Consider the following 13,069-nt stretch of genomic DNA (forward strand, 5'->3'; position numbering starts at 1 on the left):
AATAACACCACAACCATTTACACCTAGATTACATATAAAAGCTTAATAATTTTTTCCACACATTGAACATAGTCAAAACTGGAAAACCCATTCAATGCGGACCTGAGTTTCGTCAAATCTCTATTGAAACAATACCGTGTACCAATTTTGAACTTGCTAATTGATGTTCAATGCAACACTCCATCGACAGCATTCCTTAACTCAAAATGGTGCACTTAAAGCATGGCTGGTGATTAAGTTGCCATATTCGTGATCTGGTTTCGGGAAGCGAGGCACGTGGCGGCTTCTTACTGAATTTGTGTAAACTGGTTGCCATGGGAACGCATACATCTTACACGATATTTAGTTTTAGTTTATATAATCTTTAAAATTTATATAAACTTAGTTTATATAAGGATTATAGTTTGTTGTGTTAAATTTACTAGTATTAGGGATATTTATAATATACATATGTACAAATCAGACTATGTCAGTGTTTCATCTTACCAAAATTTCATTAATTCAATTAGTCTAAAAATTGCAACAAGGTCTGGAGACTACAGCTAGTCGGGTCGAGGGCTCCAAAGAGGAGAATGATTGGAGTTTCATAGACCACTGTTTGACACGTCACTGCGTATAACAGTTAGTAACATCATCAGTAAGATCTGGGTAGTATAATTTATTTTGCAATCTAGGTAACATTAATGTTAATCTAAAAAAAAGCTTTGGAGGCGTTCAGTAATCTAATACAATCGCTAGGAACAGAAACTGACTAAAATTTTCGAAATTTAAAAAAATGCTTTAACCTCTATGAAATTTCTATTTTTTATTAACACTTTCCTGAAGTACAAATCGGCACTTCACGCGTCACACGTTAGTGCACGAGCTTTTTGACGACTATCGGGATTGGGAGCTAGGTGAGATTGTCGAGGCACTGAGGCCACAGTCCACAGCAGTTAGTCAGTGCCGCACGAGACTCCGCTCGAAACGGTCACGTAATGCCGCTAGCCGCTAGCGCGCACCGACAGCGCTCACGATAATTCGCCCCCGGTAGCCTAACTAGTGCAAACGTCCACAAAATATCACAGAGCCCATACAATACAGTGTCTAAGATAACTTTTCAGCTTCATCTGAGCAAACTTTTGAGGTTAGAATTTTCCTCCGGCTTTTCCGAAGTTCGCGCCATCAAAATCCTTTCGGCCTCTGCAGTTGCATAACAATGCAGGCCGCGTGGAAATGTTTGGTACAGTGAAAATTTTCGTGTGACTAGATTCCGTTTCCACGCGGCGAATGGCGTGTTATAGCCTATAGGTGATTTGGACCGATTTCAGTTTAACGACTCGTACTCGCTGGCCGCTTACGAAACGCTTCAAGCAAAAAAAAGTTTTGCCGAAAAAAGTTTGCAATTCGCTTGACGACAGTAATCAGATAAATTAACAAAATTTCATTTCACTTGCCGTGATACGTTAATCAACAGTTTAAAAGACTAATTATTTATTCAAATATTTGAGGGACTTGAACGTTATCGCATTTAACTTTTCTGTCAATATCATTTGCATAAATTGTCCTCGATTTCAACAGTTAGAATTACGATCTGTCTGTGGCTTTGACTGTGATATTTTGTGGTAGTGTCAGTGTATTAGTGAGTTTTGCAGCTCAGGGAAATGTTACTAATATTACCTTCCCGATGTGTATTTTACAGCAATACCAGTGTTGAGTTATAAGTTAGAATTACAATAACCACAAGTGATACGATATAGTTGGAAACAGTAGGAAAGTGACCCGCTATTGGTGACAGCGGTTTTGAAAAATACCAATTGAGAACGGTATTTTGAAAGTGCATCTAACCCCTTGTCTAGCTCATACATGTGAGTATTTCCGAATTATTCAGATAATATATAATTATATCACATTATCATAATTATACGAAACTGCTTTAATGTACTCTGGCAGAGAGAAACAGTAAAAACTATTTCAAATTACTAACCGTCGCCATTGTTCAATTTTCATTGAAGTAAATTTAGAGGTTAGCCGTGAAAAAGAGTTACTTTCGCATTTATAATGTGGCTTAATTATTCGCCGGTCAGTAGCTGGCTAATGTTAATGTCAATGATGCTATTTTAGGTTTTAGTCACATATAATACAGTCTATTTCTCTGTTCTAATTTGTCAGTTAAAATTAGATGTTGGCCTATGCGTTTCGCATGACATAAGTGTATTTTTCTATTAAACTATGATGACTGTCGTAGTGTTGCCATAAACTCTAACGAACTTTAAAATATAAATTGCCTTGTATAGTGATCACTATTTATATATAATTTTATTGTAAAATAAATGCACTGTACAAAAGGTCGTGTATGTAAGAATATTAAAAATTCACTGGAAAATTTTTTTTATTATATATTTATTTATTAAAATTGAAATCTATTTCCGAAACATACGATCTGAAGCTCTTGTTATCTTTTTAAGCAAAACTACAAAAAAAATGTAAACATTTCTGTATATTTAAATAAGGAATTCAGATTTGTTAGAAAATTAGGATATAGCCACAAGACAATGTAAATGTTACAGGTCACATTCCACTTGACATTCATTAACATATAATATTTAAAAACGTTTTAATTGAAACGTTAGTTATATGCAAAAGACTAAAACTTTTTTACTTCCGTCAAAATATTGAAAAACTACTTTACATCTGTGATAATATATAAGCATATTCCGTTAAGACTTACAAATACTTTCACTCTTCTTGGCATTCTCGGAAGATAAACTAACCGACGCTTCATGCTAACTTTAATTATTAAGAATAGTCTTTAGTGACTTTATGAAGGTTGTTTATGCTATACAACTTATTTCAATTCATGAAAACGAACTTAGTTTAATTACACTGTCTCCTTATGTCAAGTTGAGTGTTTAACTCTCAGTTCTTACGTCTAAAGTTTTATCCGACTGTTTTAAATTTGTTCTTAGTTTTCAACACATAACATTTATTTAACTGTATTAAACGCAGTTAATAGCTCTAACCTCGATTAATGAGTACACTCGAAAAATTTGATGTTCGTGTTTAAATCCTTAATAACTTTGTCAATAGGTTAATCTAAGATATTTCTGGTAACCTAAATTATGTGAGGCTCACTCTAAATTTTCTCTTTCAGTGGTTAGCGCTACCTTTACAGGCTGTATGATAATTTAAATATGATAAATATTACTTTTTTTGACCATTGCTCTCGGCATTGCCATTGCAATTATAACAGGAAACGATAATATTGTTGTGAAAAGTTTACTGTGGATATCCTATAATTAAAGTTCGTTTATTCAATTTCAGCTTGAAATTAAATAGTTAATCTGTCATTTCATTTCAAACTGCCAAAATCCTAATTGAGATTATTTAGTAGTTAAAGTGCGAATAACGTAACCTTTGCGAGGTTTTTTTTCTATTGACGTTCAAACATCCTTGTGTGTTCGACGTACGATTACTCAAAACAGCATAATTATTTTTATTTCGCTAGTCCACACAATAATTGTTTGGTAGAAAATCGAACTTATATTCGTATGCCTTGTGAATAAAAGCTATGAAGGGATTATTAGTAGGAATGCCTGGCAGAGATCGCGTTTTATGAAAGGTCGCGTATAACCGACAGGTATATCAGATTCATAACTTTGTTTTACGCAGTGTTATTTAATATTTTTTACGCCATTATTATATAATATCTCGTATACTCCCCCTTAAGGCCGCCATTTATTAATAAGTCATTGTCTTAAAACAATTCGGCTTCACTGTTGTCACAACAACGATCTTTGTGCTTTTAAGTACATTGGGTAAGAAGCACTTTGTGTTGGTCAGTTACATGCATAATTTTAAAAACGTTTAGGTAATTAACTGTGCAATTAGGCCCTTTTAATATTCGAAGTTAAGATAAACTTTTTTTACAAATACAAAATGTTTTATACTTACTATAAAAGTGTGTATTTTAGATACAAGTAGGCAAAAATCCCTTAGAGTAAACTTCTTAGTAAATAATGGTCTACATTATATAATTAAAGCATTATGGTGTGGTATGTTCTTGTGGATGCGCAAATAATATTTATATTATCGAAAATATATAATGTCAGGAAAAAGCGTAGCCTCCAGATTTGTCATGTTGATTGTGGCAGTCGAAAAACGGGATTTCTTTAAAAGGCATCATATGATGTGCTTTAATTAATTTTTTATTACAAAAAGGAAAATAGTATTCGCGTCTAATTGGAAAGAAAGATCTTTACGCCATAAAAGAAATTGTAATGATGTATTTTAGCTTGCATAATATTTATACGAACTTAGGTAGGTACAATATATTTTCTTTGAAGAAACGTAGGTTTTCCTCTCTCTTTCTGCTTTTTTGTAGTTTATAATTTTTGGCCCTTACCCTGTAATTTCCAATAGCTATAGCAACAGCGACCCCGATCTCAATTATGGCATTTTGTACCGCGACGTCAGCGCTGTGGATTATGACGGAACTACATGGAACTTGCATGCGACAACGTTGGTGCCGCTGTTGGTACAAACGACACTATAGTAAGCGCGCGGGTCCAATTGACATAAAAAAGACAGTTTCTTTTCTAATATGTAACCAAACAATATTGTAAACTTGAGAAGAAGTTGTTGTATTTAGACAACCTATTTTTAAAGGCTAATCGCCTTGTCACCTAGAAATCAAGATTTCTCTTGTTTATAGAAAAAATTCACAGATCCGTGTTTTCGTGACATATAAATTGAAATTTACTTCGTCGGGAATTGTTACACGTGTTGCAATACTCAAAACGACAAGCACACATTAGCTTTCGTATCGCTAAGATTGTTATCATTTACAAAATACTAGCGGCCTTTCCCGGCTTCGCACAGCTGGACTTTTTATTATTTTGTAAATAAATATAGGCTATACTACCAAGGAATATTCTAGCATTCTAATGGTGAAATTTTTGAAATCCCTCCCATTTTTGAGATACTTCGTGGCAAATATTCCAAAATACAAATCTTTCCTCTTAATAAAACGTAGAAAATTCTCCTGTTGTCGCTGATCACTAATGTAAAGCACTCGAAATGCCGAGTTATGTAATGTAATAAATTCGCGTATATATACCCTTTTTATAAACATATTAATTTGTTAATTTTTAAAGTGTATTTGACGTTACACACATGTTTAACATACGTGCCTCACTCATGGCTTAGCTTCTAAGGTACTAGAACTGTTGATTAATTAATAAAAAACGTTTTTTTTTAATTATTCACACGGGCGAGCGTGGAATCTCATTTTTTTAATTAATCAAGAAATTGCGTCATCGACACCTTGAGATGATTAATAAAGTTTAATTCATTATTTGTTAAACAATTTAGTGGCCATGAGCGGGTTCATTGACACGACTTCGTGCAAATGTAAGAAATGGTGCGTTATCATATATTTTTCACGCATTACTGATAAGGTAACTGCACTATGATTATTGTTCATGAGTTACGTCGCTAAATCGCTGTTTGTCCCATACCCAGAATAAACAGTGCTTCCTAATTATTGACACCTAGTAGTGAGGACCCAGTTTCCGCACTGAGACGCACAATTGGTCCGTTGTGCGGTAAGTTAGACTCCTATTACAACTTAATGTTTATTGCCAGTTCTTCTCTTCCGTTCTACGCCCTTGATTTGAGAACTGGCAGTAAATGTAAAATTAGAAGCATTCCATATACATTTTTGTTATTGACGTTCATAAGTGTACATTGTGTTACCTATATGAATAAATTTATGATTTTGAATTTGTTGTGTTTGAAAGTAAAAATAACTTCTTGGTCTTGGTAGAGGCAGGAGCAGTGTTAGTTTAATGGTCTGAGCATGCGCGTCTTAACCTTGTCGCGGTCAAGTGTTCGAATCACTGCTTTGCACCAATTGAATTTTCTTTCTAAGTGCGAAGTGTCGTGCTGAGGAAATCCGGCTTGGCTTAGTCCTGAAAATACCATGGTGTGTCGTGCCTTATGTAGGTATATTGAAAGACTTTAAATTAGCCAATAAAAATATCACTAAACAGATATATAAATCTGAGGCCTAGATTTGTTACCGCAATAAGGAAGTGTTTTAAGTTAATTTAAGTACGACTTAACGTCATAAAAATATTAAACACAAGAGTACAGACTCTTATTCATACACCCTTCATGTGAGTGGTTGCGTAAAAAAACGTATGAAGAGTCACGTACGCATTTGAAATAAAACGTTCTTTGGTTCATTCATTCGCTATTTTGTTGGCGTTTAATGAGTTACCATTCAAATGAACGGAACACAATTTGTATCCATTATGAATGACCTGTTTTAACTTTATTTATTATATTTGAGGCACGAAATGGTTTAAAGGAACGGTGATTTTCAAGTGCAATCTACTCGATCGGAGAGTTCTTTATAAGAGTAGATTTAAAAAAAAATTGTGTATAGAATACTATTCTATACTATTCGAATTGTTTTCTTTAACGGGCGTATAGTCTATATGTCTATATTTTTCAAACTATACATGAAGATCTGATTATGAATAAGCCCATTGATTTTGAGCTTATAGTTCAGGACGTTCTCCTTCAATTGTTATTAATACTTTAGTTACCCATCCAATAAAGGATCTGAATATACTTTACATTGGATTATTTTCTCTTTAGGGATAACGTATTATACAAATCGTTAGTGTTCTGTTTACTATATAAGTGTTTGTACAAAAACAGGTAAAATACGGATAATGATAAGCAATGTCTCGACGTTGAAACCTTTCTTATTGATCGATTATTATGACATGAAGAATGTAGTCAATACATCATAATCACATTAAGAGAAAAGTCATATTTGTATCTTATATATATTCATTTGACCGGGCATTCAAAGTATATGTATGCAGAAAAATAATTAATATACTATTTGTTGGTAATTATTTAATTTAAATGAAAAAAAAAAGTTGAGTTTTCGAAATTAAATAACTACACATTACATATATAGTTACCGCATTTCAGTAGTTATAATTAGCGGAAATAACGTAAAATTGTTGCATTATCATACTCATATATCATCATAGCAAATGCAATTCCCCTATGCGTAAAATATATATTTTTCATATGCCTTACATTTTTATCTTGTAAGGATTCAGTTAATTATGCAGGAATTCAAGTTATAAGATGGCGATCACTATTTACCTAAGAAATATTTATAACACACGGGACTTTTTATCTTTTTTCATCAAAAAAACTGCTTTCACTTAGCAATAGTAAAATTACCAGTAATAAAAAGCTTTTAAATTGCACATTTGGTTATTCCATTTCCTACAATTTTCGGTGACACGTTATTTTAAATTTAGAATTGCCATAGACTAAACTTAAAAAACATTTAAAAACAACGACCTCGTGAAAAATAACTAAAAATATCACCTAGTCTGAAGGCGAGACAAAATATTTTAATGATAGACAAGGCGGCGAAATGCTTTCATAATCTATAGTTACATTTAAAAAGTTTATTCATGGCAAATGCCAGTCAGTTTTAACAACCGAACGACGGGAATCGAATTTTATTACTAGATTGTAGTTATTAATGTCTACAAATGTCTCTGTGTTTAATCGTGTTTTTAAACCAACAAAAATACCTTGTGGCATATTATTTAAAATACAAGAGTTTATTAACGCACACAATTGTAAGTTACATTAATAATTTTTTTTACCATTTATAAATCATATTGTAATAAAATTCAAATAATGAGACAATTTCCATGAAATTCAAGACACATCAATATTTTACCTGCCCTTCAAATTAACAGTTTTATATTGTGCTGACAGGTAACACATAACGTTTATAGTTTATTACATAATGACGTTAATGGTGACGCAAAAATTTAATTTACACGAAAGAGTATAGACAAAAATATATTTTTTTTTGTATCCGGTGGCAGTTACGTTACATGACACTAACTCTATTGCCAGAGGTTACTAATGTTGTATGTTTGCAAAATTAAATTATCGTGATCGGTACCTGGACACTGCACTTTCAAAATATTGTCTATTTTATTTCGTATAGGTAACATTTCTTTAGATATATAGAGGCTATGGATAGGTTACCTAGCGCCATCTGTGCTTACTAAAATAGTTACTATATTTTTCAGTATACACTTACGTCTAAGATCTATAATAGAGACGTCCATCATTCATATTGCAGGCATAAGACATTATGTTAAAAAAAATTGTATTTATTTAACTTTATATAAGACTTCATATGCCTGAAAAGTATTTCAGTTCCAGAAGCATGCCCTGCTGTCCTCCTCCAGACAATTCCGGATATGATTTCTCTACTAAACCGTTTCCTCAGTTCTGCACCAGAACTGGAACTGTGAAAGGTTTGGGTAGAGACGAATGTAAGATATTTTTATCTTTTAAGTAGTAATGAAATTTGCTAAATTTAAAATTTCAAAGATATTCCCATTGTTGTTAGTCATAATTGATTAACAAAATTACTTCAGCTATGACTTCCTTTTAACGTGTACCTTCTTTGACCTACTTAATATAAAATAGTTTTTGCAATATATAATGTCGATATTCTTATTATCAATTCCTATGTTGTAAACCATATCTACGTGGCACTGATTTTCTATAGATAGCGTAGAAAGTATACAATGCACGATAGCGGGTTGATATATTACTTATCTATGTGTTATCTATGGTCCCGTTTACATTATCTGTACCGAAACCATAGCGGAAGTGTACGGGTTACTGAAATTGTAAGATTACATCTTTTTTAATATCTCAATGCTAATATTTGCTGTCGCTGCTTGGTCTCGTCACGCACCGCTTTGACGAGTTAAGTTTTCTAATAGTTTTAAACTTAAATATTCAGGGTAATGCGAGCTAAACCAGTAAAGCGTTTTGCCTTTAATTTACTTTCACTTTTACGTAAACTGTCCCGAGAACTGAAAATCTATGGCTTTTTTGAGATGTTGGTGTGTTGGCGGTAAATTTTATTCATCGAATTTTTTACGCAAATCTTGCTGATATTTTCTGCTATTATTTGATTGTTGATTATTATTATCTTATTTTTAATCTAGTGAATTAGGGCTATCTTTCGATTAATTATTAATTGCGTGATACATAGATTAGTCGTCTTTAGACGTCACCTATTAAACAAACATGATGATTGCATTTTTTACTCGGAATCTTTATATAAGTTACTTTCGTGACAATTTTTTTTCACATTTTCAAGTATTTGTTGATAGTATTATACTCAAATATAAATAATAAAAATTGAGATCATATAACCCGAATAGAAAGAACCAAACTCAAAATTTGACCCCGGTTGAGAAAGCTAAAAAAGTACTTTTCCTGTTTTATCTCATTTAAAATTAACTGACACGCCCTTAAGTAAATTATGAATATTGACAGAATAAAGTTCGTGTGAAAAGCATTTTATGTTAAAACTCGGAAGTGTGTCGTCGGCCCGTTAATTTATAATGAAAATCTACTGATATGTATCTCGACGTTTTTAATTATCATTAGTTTATTCGACATTCTCAAATTAGCGTGTAATGTGATTCAAAACAAATCTTACGAAGTATTTTTTCTGGTGTGGTGTTTTTTTCCGAAACCGATGAATGAAAAGCGGTTACCATGTTTGACTACGTACGATAGATGTGTGGACTCAGTTTCCGCACTTAGACGCTCAATAGGTCCATTGTGCAGTCCATGTCAGGACCGTAGCACATAGATGTCCGTGGTCGCTACATATCCTTTCGGAAAATAGGCGTGAAGATTAATAAACAAATTCTATACTGATTAAAATCGATGTTTTTCTGTAAAACTTTTTAATTACTTCTATCAATTGTAAATTTTAAATAAATATCAGAGAATACCTCGAATAGCTAAACCTTATTATTAAACCAATTTTAATATTTCCTTATATACTGTAATTATGACAATTGACCATATCTGTCAATTGTCATATGTCGATACGACTTTCTCGTTAGTAGTTGAAAAAAAAACAGTTATGTAAATAAGTTGATGAGCGAAATTTAAATAAACGTATTAGACAAACTTGTAGAATGCATCAAGATAACCCTGATAACTGATTTTACGGAAAGTTACGAGAAGTAATGTAATAAATAAAGGGCTAGCTGAATAATTTAATGATTAACAGCTGACCCGAAAGTCAGATCGACTATTGGATTTGAATTCGGTTTCTATAGACGTAATGCATGCATTTTTATATGCCAATGATAAATTATATCCAAAATGACGTTCAGTAACCTGCGATGGGGCTTGTAGGAATCATGTTCATCATTTAACAATACCGAAAGGATACTGGATACAATAATAATACTGTGACATCATAATTTCAATAGGTAGATGCTACCTTCAACACCGAGCTGGTGCTTTCCTCAACGAATAAGTTTCGCAATAAAGCGAGGAAATGCTACCAGTATTAAAGATACACTGCCACAGATACAAAACTATTTTAGTTTTCAATGCATGTCGCTAAACTGGACCTGGTACACATAGTACATAAAGTTCCATTTGTCATATGGAATTGTGCCACTAGTCTAAAAGTAAGGATTTTCTGTCTTTTTTATTAATAGTTTTGCGAGAATGATTTTCTACTTATATCCTATTGGAATTAAATTTCACTAAGACGGTATATTCATACAATAGAACAAGGAGATGTACCACAGTTTTGTAGAAGACATCTACTAAAAAGTCCGCGATACCATATGTTTGACAAATAATATTACATTTGCATTTAAAACTCTATTTAAGGATAAAAACTTTTGGATATAGAACATCGTGCTACGACCGAATGAATGCGGGTGGAACACCAAAACACAGCTAGTCAAATATAAAATGTTCCGTCATTATCTGACTGAAACGTAAGTTTAGTAGTACAAATAGATTCCGAGTAAAACAGGTTCAAACCGGTTATCTATATGCGGAAATAAATAAAAAATCCGCTATTCTTCATATGTTAAAAAAATATAGTAGCTTACATCTTACGTTTAAACATAATAAAGCAATGTGCGAAAGACGGACTTAAAACCATGAGGCCCCATTTACGAACAGGGCCTTTACAAAGCGTATAAATTTATTTCAAGCAATTTACATCTATATTAACAAACCACAAACGCCAAAATATTTATGTACCGGCATTTTACGTATTCAACGTTTAGGCGTGAAAGTCGTCACGTATGAAGCTGATGTCTTACTTTAGTTTTGCAATTCAATGTTACCCGGGGCCTCAACAGATTTGAATATGCCCAGAAATTAAAACCACATTCAGTATCTAGCCTTAATCTAAGCCTAGCAAATTCTGAGGTCAGTGACTTAACAAAAAACTCCTTGCACGTGCTCTCGTATGATTCTATTGATTGAATAGTCGTTTTGATATAGGCTTTTGTCTACTGTTTTAGAAAACGTATCTAATGGGACGTTTAAATATCAATTTTGTATTTATTTAAACGCGTTTTGAACAGTATGAAAATAACATAGGCTCCACAGAACCTGAAAATATAATTAAAAAAGATTTAAAAAACATTTTAACATACATAGAACAGAAAAATCTGCTAATATAGTGGCTCCAATCTGGATGAATGTTACTTATAAATGGTATCAAGAACTTTTCTTACAGTAAATACTCTCATAATTTTAATACTTACGATGTTAACTATCAATTCCCTGAATTTTTTGTATTTTTTTGTCGCTTCTTAAACATTCTTGAGATCTAGGACTGACCACATAATAAGTACGAGTACGAGTTGTGTATAAGAAACAAAGAAGATTACTTTTTAATCTAAATTAACTTTTAATTTTCCGTTAAGAATAACTGTATTACGGTATGGAAAAGGTCACACGTATTGGTCGTTTACCATCTGGCATTGAAAGCTACACACCACTTAACGACAGGAAATATAACGTAGGTCTCATTATTCATATATTTTGTGTCGGTAAGTTACGTAAATATATGAAATGTGAACGCCACAGGTTAACATGTGGAGGACCTGTCGAAAACGTGAAAAAACCGGATACTTTGCTCTGATTATCAAGTTCAACGTTTCGTGCAGGATATGCATTTAACTGTACATATTTAAGGTTTTTTATTATCGAATGCAATTGGAAACTAATGAACCATGACTGTCAAACGGCTTGCGTGAATACAAATGCAGGGTGATATTTAGGAATAACTGTTTTACAAAATACAGCAGTGTTGGCCTAGCTGCAGAGTGCGAGTCTCATCCCTGAGGTATCAAAACATTAATATATAAAGAGACTATGGAGACTATGGAGACTATTCGCACCACCTCGAAGTCCAGGGTTCCACAACTGAGCGTTATTAAAAGAAGTATAACCCGCTACCTACTGCAGTGTTTCCGAACCAATTTGACTTAGAAAAAGTCAAATTGGTCCTTTAAGAAAAGAGCGTACAAATTTTTACGCACTCGCGAGCCCTCTGGCGTTGAGACTCCATGAGTAGCGGTATCTCTTAACATCAGGTGAGCCTGTTGCCCCCTGTTCTATAAAAAAAGGTCGTAGTTTCGAACAACAACTGTGCACCAATGGTCTTCAAGTCTATCTGCACATCTATCATTCGCACGTACACCAATAAAAATATCGTGGGGTATAGCTACCCTTAAACCCAAAATGTCTTCAGGCACAAAAGGCTAATCTACTTGCCTATTAGAAAACACGAAACGGATTCCTGAGACTTCTACTTAAAAGCTTAATATATTGCAAATAAATGTACAAATTGCGTTGTGTATATGTATGGGTTTTTAATAAAAAAAAGTACACACCTCAAAAACAGCACACTAAAACTTCTAAACACTGTTCAATAATATTTGATTAAACGGAATAATCTAAAATTCTCTTCATATAACCTGTTCACTAATTTATTTTTAATGCATGCATGTTGTCAGTTAATATGTGGAATTATAGATATTGTAAAGTAGTAAAGTAGTAGTAGTAGTAGTAAAGCTTTTAGTATATTTCTCTATTATTTTTTTAGGTTTGAGAGAATTGTCATGCATAAGTCTTCTAAGTTAAAGAAAACACAAGCTTTTAAATAGGTAAA

General features: G+C 32.9%; 1 protein-coding gene across 6 annotated transcripts in view; it reads left to right on the forward strand.

Annotated features, from left to right (window-relative positions):
• The first annotated feature begins 553 nt into the window (after positions 1 to 553).
• The window catches only part of LOC123709261 (fibroblast growth factor 22), a 129,154-nt gene continuing 116,638 nt past the window's right edge, over positions 554 to 13,069 (forward strand). The window contains exons 1-2 of one of the 6 annotated variants that reach the window (XM_045660433.1): positions 554 to 648; positions 1,682 to 1,847. The gene's annotated coding sequence lies outside the window, so the exon portion shown is untranslated. Of the gene's footprint in view, positions 649 to 954; positions 1,848 to 13,069 lie in introns of those variants that run through there. The other 5 variants (XM_045660429.1, XM_045660430.1, XM_045660432.1 and 2 more) reach the window with 5 other exon arrangements.

The sequence above is a fragment of the Pieris brassicae genome, chromosome 5, assembly GCF_905147105.1.
Source record: "Pieris brassicae chromosome 5, ilPieBrab1.1, whole genome shotgun sequence".
Taxonomy (NCBI): Eukaryota; Metazoa; Arthropoda; class Insecta; order Lepidoptera; family Pieridae; genus Pieris; species Pieris brassicae.